The 23,884-nt window shown below is 39.6% G+C and overlaps 1 protein-coding gene across 6 annotated transcripts in view; it reads right to left on the bottom strand.

Moving 5' to 3' along the window:
• PRLR (prolactin receptor) overlaps positions 1–23,884 on the bottom strand; it is a 176,972-nt gene that overhangs the window by 116,993 nt on the left and 36,095 nt on the right. For 3 of the 6 annotated variants that reach the window (XM_087888217.1, XM_087888219.1, XM_087888216.1), the window contains exons 2-3: positions 5,734–5,926; positions 5,596–5,646 (exon numbers count right to left, since the gene is read on the bottom strand). The gene's annotated coding sequence lies outside the window, so the exon portion shown is untranslated. Of the gene's footprint in view, positions 1–5,595; positions 5,927–23,884 lie in introns of those variants that run through there. The other 3 variants (XM_087888214.1, XM_087888215.1, XM_087888218.1) reach the window with 2 other exon arrangements.

Raw genomic sequence — 23,884 nt, forward strand, 5'->3', positions numbered from 1 at the left:
GAACCAGTCTTGTTTCTTATGTCTCTCTTCTGTCATAGGCAATGATAAGTTGATTTCCAGTGGAAGAGTTACTACCACTAATCTTGCCATTTTTATGGTCTTTCAAACAAAATATGTTTTCATAGAGCCTATTCCATCTTTCCATCTGCTAGCACCGATGCCAGACAGGTTCTCAGGTGAGCATATATTAAAATGAAAAGTGTCTGCTGCGTTATCTTTCCCAGCCCCCAAATATGGAAAATCCACTATCAGTCATTAGTCTATTCAACCTATCCTCTTCTGGTTCACCTTGTTTTTCAGCAACTCTGCACTCTTAATTGCAGATTCTAGAATTGCTGATTCTCAGGTGAACTCATTTTGAGTGGGCGTGTTCAAGCACAAATGGGACGCCCATGGCACAATTAGATATCAGTTTGAGCAGACAGTGCCAACATTAAATATGTGGAGGCGATGGCATAAATTACAAGTTCAGATGTAAGATATTATTCACTGCTTAGGCTTGTTTGCGTGGTAAGGCAGTCCAACATCTCTCTCTTAGAGCCAACCGGTGTCTTTCCATTAATCAGATTCAGTAAGCACGTATCTCAAAACATAGCTATGAAATTTTACGTTTTGTAATGAGCATTTTTCATATAAACAGTAAATGAGAACCTGGAGATATAAGTCCAATTCATTAAAATGAAGTATGTAAACACATGGATTTATATCTTAACTCAGTGTTTAGGCAGCACATACCTAAAACAGATAACCCTCAGCAAACATCTGTTCTGTACCATAAGCTGACAAATTGAAGAACAACTACTTGTCCAATCTTAATGATATTTTTCCTTACCAGAATAACAATTCATTTAGGAAGCACTTAGCAGAATTACTAAAATAATGAATGTAAAATGCTAAGAAAAGCATGAATTCTAGTAATTGCTAATTGTCACCATATTTCTCATTATCAAGTCTTTTTTGGGGATTGACTCATCTTGAGATATTAATTTATTTATCAAATTTACTTAAGTGCTCATCTACACATGTGATATATGATCACTGACAATTCTGAAAATTTTAGTCTCGGGATTTAATAAACTGAGGGCCAAATGTTCTGAGCTGTTCTGCTCCAAATGTAACACCTTTGGGGAGTTGATATGGAAGCTCTAAGACAGAGGTGTTCAAACTTGGCAGCTTTAAGACTTGAGGACTTCAACTCCCAGAATTCTCGGAGTTGAAGTCCACAAGTCTTAAAGCTGCCAAGTTTGAAGACCTCTGCTCTAAGATTTATTTTAGAAAAATAAAAATATGTTTACAGATGCAAATAATCTGTGTATGGACAAGTCCAGTGATTCTCAAACCTCTGCTGGAGGATTATCAGGTTATCTTCTGCAGCTGCCTGACTCTTACAGGCCGGAGCCTGAGGGCAGCTTCACCCTTTTCCCTGCCATGCTGACAGTCAGATGATAAGATTGGGCTTTTTGCCTCAGCTTCAGGCCCTGTGCACACCCATGGTCAGCTGGCATCAGCCTGATCCTTTCACTCAGCCCCACTGAGGAACCGCCCTGCTGATCAGTTGATTCATGATGATAGATCACTGGTGGAAAACTAATTCATTGCAAGTTGCAAGTTGCAACGTGAGTATGCTCCTCTCCACTTTTCCTTAAATAAAACAGCAGAACAGTAATTAATAGGGTTTTGAAAATGAGATTGAGGACTGCTTTACTCACATCCAGTGTTTCTATGCCATCTGAAAAGATTCACTTACACTAGCATAGACTCATGTCCCAAAACTAGTGGACTCTGGTGATTCTGGTGCGATGGGATGGCATCAGATTCCCCATGTGTCATTCCATGCATTAGGCCAAGGGCAGATAACAATTATCCACTAAGGACTTTAACACACGTCAACAATGATCAACATGAGTTCAGTAATAAGTGTGAGAAAGATCTTGGAGTCCTAGTGGATAAAATAAATATGAGCCAGTGGCAGTCCTAGGCTGCATTAACAGAGGGATAGAATCAAGACCACACGAAATGTTAATGCCACTTTATAATGCCTTGGTAAGACCACACTTGGAATATTACATCCAGTTTTGATTGCCACAATATAAAAAAAAGATGTGGAGGCTCTAGAAAGAGTGCAGAGAAGGGCAACAAAGATGATTAGGGGACTGGAGGCTAAAATATATGAAGAACGGCTGCAGGAAGTGGGTATGTCTAGTTTAATTAAAAGAAGGACTAGGGGTGACATGATAGCAATTTTCCAATATTTAAGGGGCTGCCACAGAGAAGAGGAGGTCAACCTATTCTCCAATGCATCTGAAGGCAGGACAAGAAGTAATGGATGGAAATTAAACAAGGAGAGAGCCTAGAACTAAGGAGAAATTTCCTGAAAGCTAAAGCGATTGATCAGTAGAATGATTTGCCTCCAGAATTTGTGGTTGCTCCAACACTGGAGGTTTTTAAGAAGAGCTTGGACAACCATTTGTCTGAAATGGTATAGGGTTTCCTGCTTGAGTAGGAGGTTAGAATAATAATAACTTTATTGTTGCTTTAAATATACACTAATCGGCATACATTAAAATGAAATTTCGTTGCATACAGCTCTCAAAGGGTCACCACCTCCAATATACACTACCTAAGCATGACAAAATAAATAAATTGGTTGGCTATCAGACTCCAAGGTCCCTTCCAACACAGTTGTAAGATATTGACAAAGCTGTAGCCCTAAATACCAAAAATATAACCAAAATACTACGTAGCTCTATCTTTATTGTAAAGTTAAACTAACATAATCTTGCAAGACTGAAAGTATCTTCCCCCGCCTTTCCTTTCACTTTCTGGAGAACTAGGGAGAGTCCCGCCTGAAATGATTCCCACACCTCTCTCTTCCTTCTGTGAGCTGAGAGCTCTTTTACATCTGATTGGTCCAGTCTGCAGCTCTCCTATCTGTCTCTCAAAGTGATTCCCACATACCATTACAATGCCTCTTTTTACTTCATTCAGTAGTGTTATGCAATGCAATTGCAATAGCTTCTACCTTACCAATTAGGATGCACCTCAATGTCACACATGTTAATTACCTGTTTGCAGGGACCAAACTTCCTAAATTGTAAGGGAGGAAATAATGGAAAGGGAGAAGCAACAAGCAAAGAGAGCTGCACTGAACACTTTTCCCATGGCCAGGCGTCCCCTCTCCTCAAATATTTTCTCCCACAGCATGGCACACAGACTTCTGGGAACTGTTCCTAGGTAAGGCACAGTTAGTAGTATATTAGTACAGTGACGATCTGTTCCAAGGCATTTTTCTTCCGGTGGAGACCATATATACCCAGTATAAAACAGCACAAGAAAAATTAAATACACTACAGAAAAATTGTGGCAAAAATCTTGAAAATCTGTCCAACCAACAAATATTTGCATTGCAATTGCAACAGTCAATGTATCATCAGGGTACAAAATCCGGTGTGATAGCATGTTAATTTAATGAGCAAAACCCATTTTATAATATAAATTGGCTGCTTTTATTATTGGCCAGATGTAATGGTATATGAGAAAGACCTGGGGAAACTGGGTGAGGAGACGTTGCCAAGGGAACTGACAGATAAGAGACAGCATAGTCAGCAGCTGTATAGTGGGCGGGGCAAGAGGCTCAGAAGAGACTATCCCTAGTTTCTTAGGCCGTAAAGGAGAGAGTGGGAGAATTATACTTTCCGACTTGCAGGAGTCTGTCAGTGTAGCTTTACAATAAAGTAGAATTAATTTATTTGGTTGCGTTTCCTGTCTGGTCTACTGAGTATGGATAAAATTAATCTTGGAAATTTGAAAGTACAATTCTCCCTTCTTCTCCTTTACAGACTCAGAAACTAGGGAGGGTCCCTTCTGAGCCTCTTGCTCCGCCCACTATCCCACTGTGGGCTATACTATCTCTTATTTTACTGTTCTGTTGGTAATATCCCTGGCCCAGTCTCCCATAGTCTTCCTCACATACTAGTACAGGCAGAGGTGGGATTCACTTACCTTTCCTACCGGTTCGCAAATGTGAGCACACACCCTTCTGTGTATGCGCAGTAGTTGCACATTACGTCTGGGTGGGACAGCCTCCCGCAGTCGCTGCTACCAGTTCACGCAATCTGAACAGAACTAGCTGAATCCCACCACTGAGTACAGGAAACATCATACTTTAAAGTAATATGAAGTAAGCTATAAGCCCATCTATTTAATTAATTTTACACCATTTCTACAAGTTTCTCTGTCTCAGAGGTTCTCGTTGCAGTTCAAACCATATTAAGAGTTCATAAATATGGAGATTTCTAACAACAGCTAACAACTTCAAATAGAAAATCATTTCATCTAGAAAAATAGCAGGAAAGGAGATGTTTCATGAATATTTAAATGGAAACAGCTTTTTAAATCTTAAATATAATTCACTGAAGTCTTGTAATTCATAACATACATTTTAGGAGCCATATTCTGATTTTAAGTGAATGCCGTAGTACAGGGTTAACCTTTCATTGTAATAATAGCAACATGCTTCAGGAGATAATTTGGAATTGTGATATTCCAAGTGATAACGAGAAAAGAGCAGAGTGAAAATTCAAAAGGGACACAACAGAATATTTTTTCTCCTACACACCTGTACATATCAATCTGGGCAAAAACACATAGGAAGCCACCTTAAGGCAGAAAGAGGTATGAGGAACGTATGTTCTGCTTCGGTTCAGCAACACATAAGATAAGAAACTTGCAAATTATCACAAATGTTGAGAGAATGAAATGAGATCTGGAAATAGCTCACAGAGATTCCATATATTCTTAATTTGTGTCTTCCCAACAGAGACAGGCTTTTATTCTTGCCTCTGTGTTATCATTAAAACCTATTTACAAGTATGATGAAGATTAAATATGAAAAGTGTAGATTGTAGGTCTGCCCAAACAATAACTTCCGTTAACCAGAATGCAACATATGATAGCACATGGTAAATTAACCAAATTATTATAAGATAAAAATTGAGAAGCAGCATCCTGCACACACACCAAAAATAAATTCTATAGGAAAAGTAACCCCATATTTGGAATTAGTTAATAATACATTCTTAAATGCTAAGGTATATCAAAAAAAAAAAAAGTCTAGGTCTCAAATAGTACCGAGATTGATGTCACTACTATGAATAATAAAATTGTCTCTTGTTTAACTTTACCCAACTAATCGGGGATTGTGAATGTTTAATGATGACCACAATGCTTGAGGAGGCTTGCAAAGGTGTTTCACATTTTGCTTCCCTATGTGATAGCAAGCCTTATAGCCAGAACTATGCTATAGCAAGTTCAGAGGATGAATATACAACATGTGTGTTGTTATATCTATATGTAGCACCATACATTTGAAATCATTTGAAAGATCTAACCAAAATCCATGATAATGTTAAAAACATGTGCAACAAGTGATTGACTTCGGGGTATTTTTTTAACGCTTCAGCAGAAAGTTAAACCACTGGGGCCGATCCCATTATCCCCTTGGTCTTCTGATTTGACACCGATCTGATGACCCTAAAGAGAGCTTAGACAGACATGCAATCTCTTATCTCAAGTACGAAAGACGGTACTACTTACTCTGGAGTGGCAAAACAGCTTCTCGGCATTCATGTCAGCTTGGAAAGCTTCCTGGGTGAGAAGAAAATAAAAAGCTGGTGTTGATCAGATTGTTTCAGATCCCTTGAGTTAAATCCAGAGGGAAAGTGTGTGACTGACCCACAGGAAGGCTCCAGGAAGGAACGCAGCCCCAGGCAGAAAGGAAAATCCATAGGCTTCGGAGGGGCTTGGGAGTTTCAAGCCTGAGACCGGCAGCTAGTCAGCTCTGTGGGAATCACGACGACTCTATGAACTTGTATGCTTTTTTTTTTCACTGAAGGTGGAGCCAGAATTGCAAAATCCATGTTCCTTGCTGCAGGCAAAAAAAAAAAGAAAAAGAAAAAAGAAAAGAAAAGAAATCTTCAGTATGCAAAATGTCCAGAGCCTGACAGCTTTACAAGGTTACAAAGGTACAGATCATAAAGCTGTAGCCATGAATATATATATATATATATATATATATATTTAAAGCTGTGGTTTTACATTCTTAAGCGCATGTGTTTACATTCAAGCACAGAAGAGAGGTTTGGGTGTGTTTTTTAAAGTAAACTCGACTTTCTATTCTTTCCATACAAAAGGGTTTACACAGATCTTGCTATGAAGTGTAGCAATTCAAATCCTTTTCTTTCTTTCTTTCTTTCTTATTCTTTTCGTGACAGTGATTTTTGCGTGCCAATCGTAACGATGAGAAAGCAAGAAGGGACAAGATGGGTTTCTGACAGACTTCATAAAATTTGGTTAGGAGGAGAAGAAAAAAAAAAAAAGCCCCAGTGCTGAGTGTTGAAGCTATAGGTTTACATTTATTTACTATGACATTTCAGTTTCTACGGCTACCAGATCTGGGTTGCATAAATTCAGATGGCTACTAATACTTTGCTGTCGTCTGCTGAATGTTTGCAGCTCAGATCTGATAGCTCAAGAAACTGCTCTGTAACATAGCTTGGGCTGAGTATCTACCTATTAACTATTATACAATCGTCTTCAACTTAGAACCATGCATTTAGCAACTCCAGAATTACAACAGCACTGAAAAAAGTGACTTACAACCAGTCCTCACCCTTATGACCATAGCAATATCTCTATGGTTACATAATCAGAATCCAGGCTCTTGGCAACCAGCCTGATTTATGATGATTGTAGCCAGGGTTATGTGATTATCATATGCAACCTTCCCAGGCGGCTTCTGACAAGCAAAGTCAATGGGGAAAGCTGGGTTCAATTAATGACTGCATGGTTCTCTTAACAGCTGCAGTGATTCATTTAACAACCGTGGCAAAAATGCGTGTGACTCATTTTAACAACTGTCTTGCTTAGCGATGGAAATTCTGGCTCTAATTGTGGTTGCAAGTCAAGGACTACTTATACAGTGCTATTTTAGCTCTTATTTACATAGGCTTCCCATAACCCATATTGTTAAGTTTTTTATCAGCATATACCCAAATTGTTGCATCTGATAATAATGATCTTTTTGAAGAGATCTCTCTTGCTATCCATTCAAATCAGAGGTTCTAAAACCTTGTGCATTCTTCCTTCAGTTGTACCTTCATCCCCATTCCTGTAATTTGTTTTTGGCATGTGGTGGGGTGGAAAGTGAAGAAGACTCTTAACACTTATTAGGATCAAGTTTGATACCACCACAGCAATCAGAACAATATGGTGGATGAAAACAAGATATGGTACTAGGAGCAGATCAGAGGTAACAACTAGACACAGGGACAGCTTCTTCCCTCATACTATCACTCTGCTGAACATCTAATTCTTACAGTGCTGTCTAATGTCTATGTATATTTACCCATGTAGTGTGGTTACAGTATTATTATTTAACATTCTTATTATCTTCTTTACTCTCCTGTTTTATTGGTATTTTTATTATGGTTTGTCGCATAGTCAGCCAGATGTTCAGACTGGATTTGGCATTTTTATTTACCTATTGAGTCTTTTCCAAGGACCTGGGATAGGCAGATCTGGATATTTTTATGGTGTTACAGATATTGTTGCAGGATGAAAGCTGTTCCAAATAAAGCTGCCTTTTGTAACTGACTGATGGTGAACTTGTCAATGCCGATGGTGTTCAAATGGTGTTTGGGGATTGCACCCAAGGCCCCTACTACTGTTGGTATTACTTTTGCTTGCTTTTGCCACAGTCTCCATCATTGACTATTGGGGGCGAGTCTTTGGCCCCCACTGAAAGGGCTCGCAATCTGGGAGTCCTCCTGGATAGGCAGCTGTCTTTGGAGGAACATCTGACGGCTGTTACCAGGGGGACCTTTTATCAGGTTCGCCTGATTCGCTAGTTGCGGCCCTTTCTCGATCGGGATTCCTTGTGCACAGTCACTCACGCCCTCGTCACCTCTCGCCTTGACTACTGCAATGCTTCCTACATGGGGCTCCCCTTGAAGAGCACCCGGAGGCTCCAGCTGGTCCAGAATGCAGCAGCGCGGGTAGTGATGGGAGCAACATGGTGCTCCCATGTAACACCGCTCCTGCGCAAGCTGCACTGGCTCCCGGTGGTCTTCCGGGTGCGCTTCAAGGTGTTTGGTTATCACCTTTAAAGCGCTCCATGGCATAGGGCCTAGCTATCTGCGAGACCGCCTGCTGCTACCAACGACCTCCCATCGACCCGTGCGCTCCCACAGAGAGGGCCTCCTCAGGGTGCCATCAGCCAAACAATGTAGGCTGGTGGTCCCCAGGGGGAGGGCCTTCTCTGTGGGGGCTCCCACCCTCTGGAATCAGTTGCCCCCGGAGATAAGGAGAATCCATGACCTCAATGCCTTCAGTCGTTCCCTGAAAACCCATCTTTTCCAGCAAGCCGGGTTGACTTAAGAAGAAATTTTTAAATTCTTTTAATCAGTCTGTGATTTTTTAACTTCCGGGCCAAAATTTATATATATTTTTAAATGTTTTAATATTTGTATTCTATGTTTTTATCTTGGCTGTACACCGCCCTGAGTCCTCAGGGAGAAAGGCGGTATATAAATTGGAAATTAAATTAAATTAAAGTCATTCTATTCTATTCTATTTCTATTTGTAAGTATTTGTATTTTGTTATCTTCTCCAGTTCTTTCTCTTCTCTTCTGCTGCCTTCAGATACTGCCAAATCCACAATCCAGAGGGGTGTTTTTTTTGTCTTTATCAAAAATTGTTAAGTCTAGGGTGTTGTGTGGCAGGTGCTTGTCTGTCTGACTTCTAAAGTCCTAGAGCAATTTAGCTTCTTCATTTTCTATAACTTTCTCTATTTTATGGTCCCACCAGTTCTTGCTTGCAGGCATATGATATTTCTTGCAGATTGATGATGATGGTGGTGGTTGGTGGTGGTGATAATGCTTTGCATGTACACTGAGTGCTTCTGTACCAGAGACAAATTCCTTGTGTGTTGAATCACACTTGGCCAAATGAGGACCCAGATTGTGGGGGCAATAAGCTGACTTTATATAAATATACAAAAGTATGAAGGCTATTGTTTAACGCATTGTAAGCCACCCTGAGTCTCCGGAGAAGGGCGGCATATAAATTAAAGCAAAATAATAATAATAAATAAATAAAAATAAAGTTCAATTCAATTCAATTTAAAGAATTTGGATCTTCAGATCCAAAAGTTTCTCTGTTCCCCAGATATCTCCATCTCCCTCCCTCCCTCCCCACACCTCTCTCTCACACTACACATAACCAATCAGGCTGTGGTGCTTTATTTCTGTTTTATAAGGAATGACAACCATTCAGGCATCAACACTTATGATGGATGACATCATTTCTCCTATGCAAGTGTGAGGAAAAAGTCAGTCAAATCAAATGGGCAGATTGCCTTGCATGGTAGTTCTCTATTTACTCCATAAAGATGTGAATTTATGGATACAGGATGCCAGAGGATTGAAGTATGTTGCGTCTACTTAAAAAAAAAAAAAAGAGGATGGGGTAATAACAGTTGGATGTTGATACCTTGCATAATTCTGGGACAAACAGTTAAGCAATCATTTTGTGAGCATTGAGAAAAGAATGTGTTGTCTAGCAAGAACCAGCATGGCTTTCTTGGGGACATGACATGCCAAACTAACTTGACCTCCTTTTTTGATCCAGTGATTAGTTTCATTAGCCCAAGGAATGCGATGGACATAGTGTACTTTGATTTCAGCAAAGCATTTGACAAAGTCTGCCATGAGATCCTAGTGCAGAAAGTAGCAAAATAGGAACTAGTCTGTGCTACCAATAGAGGGAAATAGAGTCGATAGAAGAAAATCACAATCTGATAAATGTATGCTCACATTTTGGGCTCCATTCTAGCCTCCAGGCTGTTCAACATATTTATAAACGAGTTGGTTGAAATATTACAAAATATGGTTATGAAATTTGCAGATGACACAAAGGGCAGGTGGCAAATGTCCTAGACCTAGATGGTTCATCAGGGTTCAGAAGGATCATTACAAGCTGAAACAATGCATTAAAAAAAATAGTAAAATGCTTAGGAAAAATGTTTGGGAAAATGAAAGAAATTACCATAGGCTGGAGAGATCCTACTGGGTGGCAGCACATGTGAAAAAGATCTAGATATTTTGGTAGATCACAAGCTGAATATAAGCCCACAGTGTGATTCAACTTCAAAACAATCACATACCACCATACAATAAAAGTGTAATGTCAAGTGTATGGTTGGGCTCTATCCTGCATTCATCAGACTATTGCATCCAGTATTGGTCACCATATTATAAAAAAAGATGATTCTGGAAAGAGTGCAGAAAAGAGCAACAAAGATGATTAGGGAGCTGGAGGATAAAACATATGAAGAGCGGTTGAAGGAATTGAATATGTCTAGTCTAGTGAAAAGAAGGAGTAACATGATTCTAATATTTGAGGTGCTGCCACAAAGAAGAGGGTGTCAACCTATTTTCCAAAGCACCAAGAGACAAGACAAGAAACAATGGATAAAAATTAATCAAGGAGAAAAGCAACCTTGAACTAAGGAGAAATTTCCTAACAGTGAGAACAATTAACCAGTTGAAGAGGTTGCTTTCATAAGCTGTGGGTGCTCCATCACTGGAGGCTTTTAAGAAGATATTGGACAGTCACAATTTCTTGCTTGAGCAGGAGGTTGGACTGGATTATCTCCAAGGTCCTTCCAACTCTGTTATTTTGTTCAGTTGTAGTTAAGTCATTTTAGGAATGACTTTGAAAGGCTGGAATGTGCACCAAGGAGAGAATGCCAGAGCACAGAAGTAGTATGACAAGTGGAAATCTATGATCTCCAGAAAGGTTAGGATTAGGGTTAGATCAAGAGAGACTCAGTACAGATGAAGTTCAAGGCTCTTGCCAACAATGACAGCCATCTGAGTAAATCTTACAAACCCTGGCTTCCCAGGACAGGGGGAAAAGATACTTGGACTCTTATGGGTCAAGGAAACTCAAGAACTCCTTTCAGAAGAAGGAAGTTGTGATGCTGGGTGATTCCCTGCTAAGAGCATTTGAGGTTACAGCATGCAGACTTGTGAATGAACACACCTCCTTCACAGCCATTATTTCTATATGGCTGCAAACTGTCATGCATGATCAGAATCAGAATCAGAATAGAGCTGGAAGGAACCTTGGAGGTCTTTTAGTCCTGCCCCCGGCTTAAGCAGGAAATCCTATATCATTTCAGACAAGTGACTGTCCAGTCTCTTCTTAAAAATCTCCTGTGATGAAGCACCCACAACTTCAGAAGGCAGGCTGTTCCCCTGGTTAATTGTCCTTGCTATTAGGAAGTTTCTTCTCAATTCCAGGATGCTTCTCTCCTTGATTAGTTTCCATCCATTGTTTCTGGTCTTGCCTTCTGGTGTTTTGGAAAATAAATTTGACCCCCTCCTCTTTGTGACAGCCTCTCAGATACTGGAAACTCAAATCCTGCAATCGTTCTTCATGTTTTAATCTCCAGGCCTTTAACCATTTTATTTGCTCTTCTTTGAACTTTTTCAAAGTCTCAACATCTTTTTTCTAATGTGGTGACCCAAACTGGATGCAGCATTCAAGGTGTGGTCGTACTAAGGCTTCATAAAGTGGCACTAATACTTCACGTGATTTTGATTCTATGCCTCTGTTTATACAACCAAGGATTGTGTTAGCTTTTTTGGCTGCTGACGCACACTGCTGACTCTTGTTTAAGTGATTGTCTACTAGGACTCCAAAATCCCTCTCACAGTTACTGCTTTTGACTTAGTAAAGTTTAAATCTAGTTCCGGTCTTTGCTTTTCCACCAAGAATTCAAAAAAGGTGGTGTGGAGGATGGAGGAATGGTGCAATGGTAACTCTTAAACAGCAATTACTCAACAAAAAAATCCAGTAGCTTTATTGAGCCAGGTTTCAGTGTGTTACAGATGATCCTCCACTTACAACTGATCCTTGCACTTACAGGCATTGCAGCACAGGGGTGGGTTCTAAATTTTTTTACTACCGGTTCTGTGGGTGTGGCTTGTTTTGTGGGCGTGGTTTGATGGTCATGTGACAATTCTTTAGGATTTAGCAGAGGTACCGGTCTACCCGTTTGTTCTTGGAGTGTTCCAGTCTATCCATTTGTTTTTGGAGGCATCGGTCTACCCATTTGTTTTTCGAGCGCACTGGTCTACCACCACACTGCCTTTTAACACTGATCAACTGTAGGGCAGCTACAGCTGGACAGTTTTTTCCTGAACGCCATCCCTCTGCTAAACAAATAATTTCCTCAACACTGTCGAACTAGTTACTAAGTCTGCACTACTATTAATCTTCTCATCGTTCCTAATCTCCTCCCACTTATGACTGTATGGCTGTAACTTTGTTGCTTGTATCCTTACAATTTATATTGCTATTGTTTCCTGATCGCTTATTTGTACCCTATGACTATCATTAAGTGTTGTACGGTACCTTATGATTCTTGATGAACGTATCTGTTGTTTTATGTTCACTGAGAGCATATGCACCAAGACAAATTCCTTGTGTGACCAATCACACTTGGCCAATAAAAAATTCTATTCTATTCTAAACACATTTGGAATGTTGAGAGCACCACTCCCAAAATGTGTGTGTGCAACCTGTCACAAAGTACATCAGAAGTACATTTCCTACCAGTCCCTAGTTCTGATTCTGAGGCATGATCTGTCCCCCACCCCATTTCCAAGAGATTCAAAAAGGAAGAGAAGACGGGCAACAGCAGCAGAGCAGGAGGTTCGACAGCAGCGATACATCAGCCCAGCAAATAAACATCCACTGTTCTGAAACTCAACCTAGCCTTCTGTAACAGTAGAAGTTTTACAGCCATCACTGGACATGGTTTTTATTGCTGTGACATATGGTTTCAGCAGCTGGCCTGGCCCGATCTGGCTGCTGTTCTGCTGGCAGGAGTCAGCCACTGAAGTGAGTAACGGCCAGGGTTGGGGTGGGGGAAGCAGCTCAGTTTTGGCCTTGAAGAGAAGCTGTGCTAGAGCTCCCCTGGCTGCTATCCAGAGATGGTTAGAAAGATTTTGAGTCAACAATCCTATTAGTACAGTGAGGCATATGGTTGTTAGGGGAGAACACCCGTCTCCTTAGATGCTGGGAGACATGCTGCCAGTCTGATTAAAACTTGCTGTGTAATGCAGCATTTCTCCACCTTAGCAACTGAAGAAGTATAGCATGAACTTCAACTCCCAGGATTCCACAGCCAGCTTTGTTGGCTGGAGAATTCTGGGAGTTGAAGCCCACACCTCTTGAAGTTGTCAAGCTGAGAAACTCTGGAAATTTCTGGTCAGAATGAACCAGAAAAATATGATCTATGGACTATTTTAAAAGGACGCGGTGAACTCAGTGGCTAAGATGCTGAGCTTGTCGATCGAAAGGTTGGCAGTTCAGCGGTTCGAATTTCTAGTGCCGCGTAACAGAGTGAGCTCCCGTTACTTTTCCTAGCTTCTGCCAACCTAGCAGTTTGAAAGCATATAAAAAATGCAAGTAGAAAAATAGGGACCACCTTTGGTGGGAAGGTAACAGCGTTCCGTGCGCCTTTGGCGTTTAGTCATGCCAGTCACATGACCAGAGACGTCTTCGGACAGCGCTGGCTCTTCGGCTTTGAAACGAAGATGAGCACCACCCCGTAGAGTCAGGAACGACTAGCACATATGTGCAAGGGGAACCTTTACCTTTACCTATGGCCTATTTTGCATTTTTCTAGAGATACCCTGAGTTGTAAGTCTTCATTTCATGCACCCATACAACAATATAAATCATAAGCAGATTGCAGAAAAGGGTCTACAATATTTTGCAATAACTAACCAACCTGACTTAGGTTTTGTCTGAAAGTTATTATAATTTTGTTTTACTGGATTGTGCTATGAAAATCTTGCAGTAAGTAGCTGTTGGATATAATGCTGAAGAATCAGTTGAGAAGACAAAATTCAGATAGCTCGGTCTGACTAGCAATGAAGTCATTTTATTACTGAACTGGGAGCAAGTATGGTGTAAAGGGGTTAAGGCAGGGGTGAAATCCAGCAGATTCTGACAGGTTCTGGAGAACCGGTAGCAGAAATTTTGAACAGTTCGGAGAACCGATAGCGGAAAATTTGAGTAGTTTGGGAAACCGGCAAATACCACCTATAGCTGGCCCCAGAGTGGGGTGGGAATGGAGATTTTGCAATATCCTTCCCCCAGGAGTGGAGAGGGAATGGAGATTTTGCAGTATCCTTCCCCTGGAGTGGGGTGGGAATGGAGATTTTGCAGTATCCTTCCCCTGCCACGCCCACCAAGCCACGTCCACTGAACTGGTAGTAAGAAAATTTGGATTTCACCACTGGGTTAAGGCATCAGGCTAGAAAGTGGGAGAATATGAGTTCTACTCCTGCCTTAACCACAAACCAGCTGGGTGGGCTTGGGCTAGTCACTTTTTCTCAGCCCTAGGAAGAAGGCAATGGAAAATCACTTCTGAAAAACCTTGCCAAGAAAACTGCAGGGACTTATCCAGGCAGTCTCCAAGAATCAGACACAATTGAATTGGAAAAAAGTTACTTAAAGACTGACCATGTTTTTTAAAAATTAGAATATAAAATGTTTTTAAAATGATAATCGTAATAGTCTGTGGGAGCAAAAAATGATAAGAATCTGTTGCAGTTTAAAGAAAAATATATAGTTGCATAAGTTTTCATTGAAATGGTCTATTTCATCAGATACATATTCCTTTTCAAGATGAAGCAATGTTGCATAGAAAAGAACTAAAAAACAGAAAGGCAAAGTCATTAATGTCAGATAAGAAAAGCCATTATTCTCACTCTTTCTCTCCATGCCTTTCCATCTTTGCTTCTACTATACATGATACTTCATTCATTGCTTTTGGTTCTTTAATTTTAGAAACATATTGCATGAACAGAGAAGTATATAAGAACTAAAAAAGTGGGGGGGGGAATTAACAAAAGAGAAAAAAATGAAAGAAATATCTATGAAAAAGAGTAAATTAAATCTTAATCACATGGAGTAATATTGTTCTGAGTTTCTATAATACTATTAAAAACCAATTCATGTGAGCATGTGTTGCAGGATTTTAAATTGCTCGTGTAGTTGTTCCATCAGAGTAAAATAGCTTTTTAAACAGGAGATTACTTATGATATACCCAGAGTCCTTCATGCATGGAGCAAGTCTGAATTTTCAGTATCAAACTTGCCATCGCATCCATACTTTCAACCCAACTTTAAGTTATACTTCTCAGTACTCTCTCTCTCTCTCTCTTTTTTTTTTTAAATTTTGGCCTTTCTCTGAAGACTTGATGGATTCCGCCCAAACACAACTTTCTCAGACTTGTGGGTTCTTCATGATCCGTTCACTGTTTCTTCATTCAATTGTTTTGTAGTTTGATTTGCATTTCATTTATTCTTCATAAATGACCAAACCACCTGAAGGTATTGTTTCCATAGGTGGGAAGAATCAGATAGCAGAATTAGACGCTTGTGAAGAAAAAGCTTGTAGTTGTGAAAATAAGATATGTGTTTTTATATTAAGATTCTGGCACTATAAAGGTTGTCTTTGTTTCTATACTTTTAGATTGCTGTAACTTCAGCGCTGGGTAAATAATATTACATGTCCTGTATGAAGATGAAGTATTTTTCTTGTGGGATTCACAGTTTTCAGCCATGATAGTTAACAAACTCCAGATGTGGCATTTCCTGGGGAAAATTATTACAAAGTTTGTTTATTTAGTTATATTATTTATACAGCCATCCATGACTCTGAGTAGCTTAAGGATTCAAAACAAACAACCCTCCCCAACATAAATTCAAATTCATACCACTGCCATGATAAAACATAATCAAATGCAGAACGGTGCATTAAGTACGGTATTGCATTAATGATATTTTACTGTGGGGAGCAGAGATTTGGGGTGATGGTTTCAAGGCACCATCATCGCCGATCAATCGATCGATCAATCAATCAATCAGAATAGAGCTGGAAGGAACCTTGAAGGTCTTCTAGTCCAACCCCCTGTTCAAGCAGGAGACTCCATACCATTTCAGACAAATGGCTGTCCAATCTCTTCTTTAAAATTTCCAAGGTTGGAGCCTTCATAACTTCTGAAGGCAAGCTATTTCACTGTTCTCAGTGCTGTTCTCACTGTTAGGAAGTTTCTCCTTAATTCTAGGTTGCTTCTCTCCTTGATTAGTTTCCATCCATTGTTTCTCGTCTTGCCTGCTGGTGCTTTGGAAAATAAGCACCAGCATGACCCCTCCTCTTTTGTGGCAGCCTCTCAAATACTGGAATACTATCATAACAGCCCTAGTCCTTCTTTTCTCTAGATTAGCCGTGCTGAATTCCTGCAACCGTTCTCTGTCTGTTTTTCTCTCTAGGCCTTTAATCATCTTAGTTGAGAGCCTCTGTTCATCTTATTCAAATTATTCCCCCATTGCTTTGTATTCATATACCCTGTTTCCCCCAAAATAAGACATCCCCTGATAATAAGCCCAATCAGGCTTTTGAGCGCATGGCAATAAGGCCAAGCGCTTATTTCAGGATTCAAGAAAATATAAGACAGGGTCTTATTTTCGGGGAAACATGGTATTATTCATAACATCCTCCAACCTCTATATCATCTTGCTTCTAGAATATTCAAGGCACTTGACACAGGATTTTGTAGCATTTTTTGTTGTAGATCTCCAATTGTTTTAATTCTATAAGGCTGGCAGCTAATTTCTCCATGACACATACTAGTTTGCTGATGTTTCTATTCAAACGTGAGCCTTCATCGGTACCTTCATTCAGTACCTATTCATTCTTTTTTATCTTCTTGTTTCATCATAGGGTATAAAGTAGTACACTTCACGCTTATTGTGTTGAAATTATTTTGTCTCTCCTGCTGGAACTCCTCTCAAGTTCCATACTTCAAAGTTGACAAAAGTATGCTCTAAGAGTACAGTCATTTTTACTTCTTTCAACATTCCTTCCTTCCAGCAGTTTACATCTTGCTCACCACCTTTCTACCAGTATTTTCATGTCTTAAAATTAATTCATTCATTTCCCAACTTTAGTTACGGTCTACAGTGATACACACATCCATCTACTTGCTTTCGTTCTTGTATAGGTTGACTCCATTTTCCATGTCAAACTCATCTTGCTTCTGCTCTAATAGTTTTTAAATTAATATTTCTTGTGCATCATACAATCTAATATGCATTGCAAATGATTCCGATTCTTAGCTAGTAATAAGGTATGTTCTATATACAACAATGCACATACACTCCAATCGTCAACTATCACACAAATATTCACAATGGAAAATGAAAATAAGATATATCAACATAGCATACCTTAATATTTCAGTATTCCTGCTAACATTCAAGTATATGACCAAATTGGGCTTATCAGGGAGGCCCAAGGAATACTTCAAAAGCAAATGTTCCCATACTTCCTGTCAGAAGTGAGGATGGTTCTTCAAGCCTAATTCTTAAGAGCCACAGCCAGAAAACTATAGATCAACCAACTGAATTGGTTCCCACACTGACAAGGAATTTCCGGGTTGTTGTTGAACCGGAAGCAGGGGTGAAATGTAAAATGTGTTACTACCGGTTCTGTGGGAGTGGCTTGGTGGGGAGGGGTAATGTGACTGGGTGGGCGTGCCCAACTTTTTTTTTTTTTTTACTTTTCAAAGCATTTTTTTCTAATGCTTTGAAAAGCCTCTGGCGATCAGGCAACTCAGCTGGGATCGTCAGAGAGGCTTTTTAAAAAATGTCTCTCTGCCGATCAGGCAACTCAGCTGGGATCGTGAGAGACTTTTCAAAGCATTTTTTTTACCACCTCTTCGGCCAAGAGGTTGCAGAAAAAAATGCTTTGAAAAGCCTCTGAGGATCCCAGCTGCGCTGCATGATCATCAGAGGCTTTTTTTTTTTTACTTTTAAAAGCAATTTTCGTTGGAAGAGGTAGAAAAAAATGCTTTTAAAAGTAAAAAAAAAAGCCTCTGATGATCGTGCGACTCAGCTGAGCATGGGGGGGGGGGCGCAGGGAGTTTTGCTACCGGTTCTACGAACTACCTGCCGCCATCACTACCAGATCAGGCGATCCAGTCCAAACTGGGAGCATTTTTTTTTTTTAATTTGATTTATATGCCGCCCTTCTCCGGAGACTCAGGGTGGCTTACAATGTGCTCAGCAATAGCCTTCATCCTTTTGTATATTTATACAAAGTCAGCTTATTGCCCCCACAACTGGGTCCTCAATTTACCTACCTTAGAAAGGATGGAAGGCTGAGTCAACCTTGAGCCTTGGCGAGATTCGAACCTGCAGTAATTGCAGGCAGCTGGTCTTAATAACCAGCTTAATAACAGGGTGCCTTAAACCCCTGTACTACCAAGGCACATTTCACTCCTGACCGGAAGCAAATCTAACGATGGTAGTCAGAATCATACTGGCCTATCAGCTTTGCTTCTGATGCGATGGGTCTCATGTCTAGGGCAGAGGATTGGACTAGAAGGTTCCTTCCAACCCTATGATTCTATGATGTGGTGTGATTCCGGTTGATTCTGATATATGCAGTGATGCCAAGGAACACAGGTGGTGTTTACGATACAGCCACCAATAACTACTGGAGTTTGGGATATTTAAATTATTTTTCTTTCTGTTTTATTATAGATTTATTCACATTAATATTATTTTCCCACACGCACATACAAAATCACATTTTTTTTGGTGATAATCAATGAATACTATTCATCTTAGATGAGTCAAAATGTCTGAGTCCAAATGGTCACCTTATTGCCTTCAGGAATACGTCCAGGTAGTTAAATCTAAATGACATATTACAAATACTAAGAAATTATATTTGCGTACATTCTGTTAAGTGTCCTTTCTATGGTACTAGTGTGTAGACTGTCCCCTTTTAATTTATTGGCCAATATATTTATGGGCATACTTTGACTGCAATCTTTTTCTTATTCTGTTGCTTGTCATGTTTCCATATTCCAACCTTGTAGCCATAATTTAGTAATGATGGAGTGTTGATCTAATATCTTCTAGTACAAGAGATCCTTGCAAATAGAGCATATATTCTAATGTAGCCTAGATGTATCTCTATTGTACAAAATTTCAGCATACTGTACTTCTTACATCTTTGTTTTGTCTTTTATGAATTGGTTACTCTTCTTGTTTTTCTGTGTCTATTTCTACCTTCAGTGTTCATTGTAGGTGTGGTAATACTGCTCCTTGTTTCTGTGTTTGCTTTCTTTAGCTTGGAACTTGCACAAAGCAGTTTGTTAGCTCTTGAATAATATAATCGATTTGATATGCTCCATCTAGTGATATCCAAGTATTTACATATTATTTGGTTATTTATTTCTCTTTTATGGCAACACAATCCAACTACTTCTCTTCCCTAGTATATTCAGTTTTGATGTTCCAGTCCCCAATTCAAAGTAGCACATCTTGCTTCCTTCAACGAGACAAGATTAAATTTGACCATAAAACTCATCATCTTCCTTTTTTCCCTGCATCTCATCTACAAGTCTAATTAATATTATTTAAACATTGACTCCATTATAACCAAGTATTAGTTTTGCGATATCCTTATTACTTATGAAAGTAATACATTTTGTTTTTGTTTTTCATACCTTGAATGGTAATTAGTATGATTTTTTGACTGAAAGTATGTAAATTCAGTCCATTTAAATTGCTGAAGCCTAAGGTGTTAATGTGTAGTCAATTCATTTCACCTTTCACTATGTTAAAGCCTTCTCATGTTTATGCTTCATACACTACATGTTTTCACTTTAATTCTGTCTTTGCAGCTTCTTTTTCTGTTTGGCAACATTTGCAACCATGGGTACCTAGAAAACTTTAATTTATTGCATTATAAATACCACTATTACTATGAAAGATCAGCTTTTTCTCAATAGCAGAGGCTGAGTGGCATCCAACTCATCATGAGGTTGTATATCAAATATGTTATTGTATGTATACATGAGATTTTCTTGGTAAAATACAAGAGTGGTTGACACTGCTTTTTCCTGCATAGAATGAAATGATGCCTTTGCTGTTGGGATCAGACTATCATCTACCTTTTTCTATCTCGCTGTTGCCCAGTATTGGTACCTGCTAATTTTAGCTGAGCAGCTGGGATGATTTTCAGGCTTTGGATGAGTAGGCGAGTGTTCTTTGCTCATCCCTTCTACAAATATAAGCCCACCATCATGATGAGGAAACAGAAAAAGACTTGCAAGGGAGAAATGACCATGGTGGGGAAACATTCAAAATATTTTTCACCGACACACAAGGGAACTTCAAAAAGTGATTCCAAGAAGTTAGGAGGAATCCTTTTCTTGCGGTTGTGGTTAAATTTTCTGGTTTACAAGGACTAATTTTCGGTGGATTATCCTTCAGCTAATGATCAGCTCTTCACAATTATAATTTTCTTCATACTGAAAATGTTAAGGTTAGATTTTTTTTGTTTTGTTCTGTATGATTCATTTTTGTTTTCTAATTCCTTTTTCTTTTATTCACTCCCCTTTTTCTCATCCTCAGCAGGTTCAGGGCAGGTCGAACAATTGTGATGATTGCATTCTTAATGATTCCAGTTACTTAGAACATTCTGTATATAAAAAAGCTAAAAACAGGAGATATACATTTATTTTATAACAGATAAACATTGAACAATAAATGGACCCCATTCAGTTTAATTTCCATTCTCTATTAAACAAATTTATAAGACTAACAAATTATATTTAATGAGGTTCGGGTTATTTGCAACCACTCATTCAAGGGCAGGAGAGGCTTATCTTCCTCAGAAGCAGCCAAGATCTTTTTTGCAATTGATTTACTGGCGTTAAAGCATTTATTATTCTATTATTGAAATAAAAAGGCTCCTAGATGGCTTGCAAATGATTAGTCCATGTCTATCAGTTTCTCTTATACAGTATAAAGCACATAATGGAGAACAGGAGAAAAAGAAAAGTAAGCCCATGTTCTTAAAATTAGATAATAGCTGGGAATAGGACTGTTGTGCTATCTCTAATTCTATCTCTTATTTCAACCTCAGCAAAATGGTTGTTGGTTGATAATAAAAGAAGCTGATCATTTTGGGAAAACAAAAAGCCAGCTGCCCAGAATCATGTATAACTATGTATAACTATGAATAACAAAACATATATTTAAGGAATGAAATAAAATATTATTAATGAACAGGGTGCGTGAATGAAGATTTTCAGAATACAAAGAGGATGATGAAGTCGTCTTTTTTTGCTGATGATTATACTTTATTCCTAAAAACTTTCCATGTTTACTTGTCTTAACAGAGCTCTTTACTCTCAAAATATACATATTTTTGGTCCATGAAAAAAAAACAACAGAAAAGTTAACAGTGGTTTAAAGCACCCTGTTATTAACACAGCTGCCTGCAATTACTGCAGGTTCGAATCTTACCAGGCTCAAGGTTGACTCAGCCTTCCACCCTTTCTAAGGTAGGTTAAATGAGGACCCAGTTTGTGGGGGCAATAAGCTGACTTCGTATAAATATACAAAAGTATGAAGGCTATTGCTTAACGCATTGTAAGCCGCCCTGAGTCTCCGGAGAAGGGCGGCATATAAATCAAATTAATAATAATAATAATAATAATAATAATAATAATAATAATAATAATAATAATAATAATAATAATAATAATAATAATAATTATTATTATTATTATTATTATTATTATTATTATTATTTATTAGATTTCTATACCGCCCTACTCCCGAAGGACTCAGGGCGGTGCACAGCCAAACAATAAAAACACATACAATACAAAATTTAAAAAATAGAATAAAATCAAATTAAATAATTTTGGCCCCGACAAATTTAAAACCCCAAACTTTTAAAACCAATTTAAAATTGAATATATAAATACTAAAAAATATTTAAAATTTTAAAAATCTTTTATAAAAGAGGGGGAAAATTAGGCCAGGCCGGCCTGGTGAAATAGTAAGGTCTTTAAGGCGCGGCGGAAGGTGCGCAGATCCGGGATCCTCCGTATCTCTGGGGGGAGCTCGTTCCAGATAGTAGGTGCCCCCACAGAGAAGGCTCTCCCCCTGGGGGCCGCCAGTCGGCATTGTTTGGCTGACGGCACCCGGAGGAGCCCCTCTCTATGGGAGCGTACCGGCCGGTGGGAGGCTATTGGTGGTAGTAGGCGGTCCCGCAAGTACCCGGGTCCTAAGCCATGGAGCGCTTTAAAGGTGGTAACCAAAACCTTGAAGCGCACCCGGAAGACCACCGGGAGCCAGTGCAGCTCGCGCAGGAGAGGTGTTACATGGGAACGCCATGTCGCTCCCATTACCACCCGCGCGGCCGCACTCTGCGCCAGTTGGAGCCTCCGGGTGCTCCTCAAGGGGAGCCCCATGTAGAGAGCGTTGCAATAGTCCAGGCGGGAGGTGACAAGGGCATGAGTGACCGTGCGTAAAGAGTCCCGATCCAGAAAGGGACGCAACTGGCGAATCAGGCGAACCTGATGAAAAATCCTCCCGGTCACGGCCGTCAAGTGCTCTTCTAAAGACAGCCGTGAGTCCAGGAGGACGCCCAAGTTGCGAGCCCTCTCCGTGGGGGCCAATGATTCGCCCCCAATAGTCAGTGATGGCGTCAACTGACTATATCGGGACGTCGGAAACCACAGCCACTCAGTCTTGGATGGGTTGAGCCTGAGCCTGTTCCTCCCCATCCAGATCCGTACGGCCTCCAGGCACCGGGACATCACTTCAAGGGCATCGTTGGGGTGATCCGGGGTGGAGATGTACAGCTGGGTGTCGTCAGCGTACTGATGGTACTCCACCCCGAAACTCATATTTCCTTTTAGAATTCACAGATAAGAGAAAAAGATGCCAAAATATTTTTAGCAGCACTTCAAAGATAATTTGCTGAAGCTGAATGCTCCAAATAAACATTCAAATATTTCATCATACAAAATACACACCGTACAATTCTAGAGCCATTTCACTGCATCTCACTGAAACAACCTCTGTCTGCTTTGATGTATTGTGATTATCGTTGAAATAAATGCATATTTTCCCCATTGTTCTCCTGCTAGCTCTTTGTTTTCCTTTCCAATTCTGCTTCCCCAGTGCCAATTTTTAGATGTTTGGAGCAAGGGATTCCAACTCTCACCCTGTACAAGGATGGGGCTACAGCTAAAGACATAAAGGCAAATTATGCCATTTTGTTTTAGCAGCATGCTGCCAAGAAAACTACAGGGATGTGTCCATAAAGTAATTCGGAATCAAAATCCATTTGAAAGAGATTAAATGATGCTACTAGTTGCAGCTGAATGACTGATTTTTCAAGATTATATTGATATTGTACTTTCTTCTCACCCAAGTCTAAAAGATTTCCTGATAGATAAAAGCGTGCAAGAACATTAAAGTGAGTGGATAAATACATGGCTATATCATGAGTGGATACAGAAGAAAAACGCATGACTGTTCAGCACTGGCCAAACAACGTGCAAAATATTTGAAAACAACTGGAGAACAGCAAGTACCTCAAGTTGGAAATATGCGATGTGAATAGGAAGAAAGCTCTAGGAAGACAAAGGTGGTGAAACATTTTCAATAAAAGCAAAACAACTGAGAAGATGAGAAGTGGTGCCATAAATGTTTCTTACACAAATGCTGCACATTTTAATAGTAGCATAAAATGCTTCCATTTTATTAATTTCTTCAAATTTCTTAAAATATTTTGATTCTAAAAGTATTTTAAAATGTAGCAAATAAATATTCAGGATGTAATGGTTTGGGCTCCAATACCTGTTGGTTGGTGTTGGGAGTTTCTCACAACTAACATGTTCATGGTATTGTCATGGGCCAC

This window comes from Pantherophis guttatus, chromosome 2 (genome assembly GCF_059756535.1).
Source record: "Pantherophis guttatus breed Tessera chromosome 2, ASM5975653v1, whole genome shotgun sequence".
NCBI lineage: Eukaryota > Metazoa > Chordata > Lepidosauria > Squamata > Colubridae > Pantherophis > Pantherophis guttatus.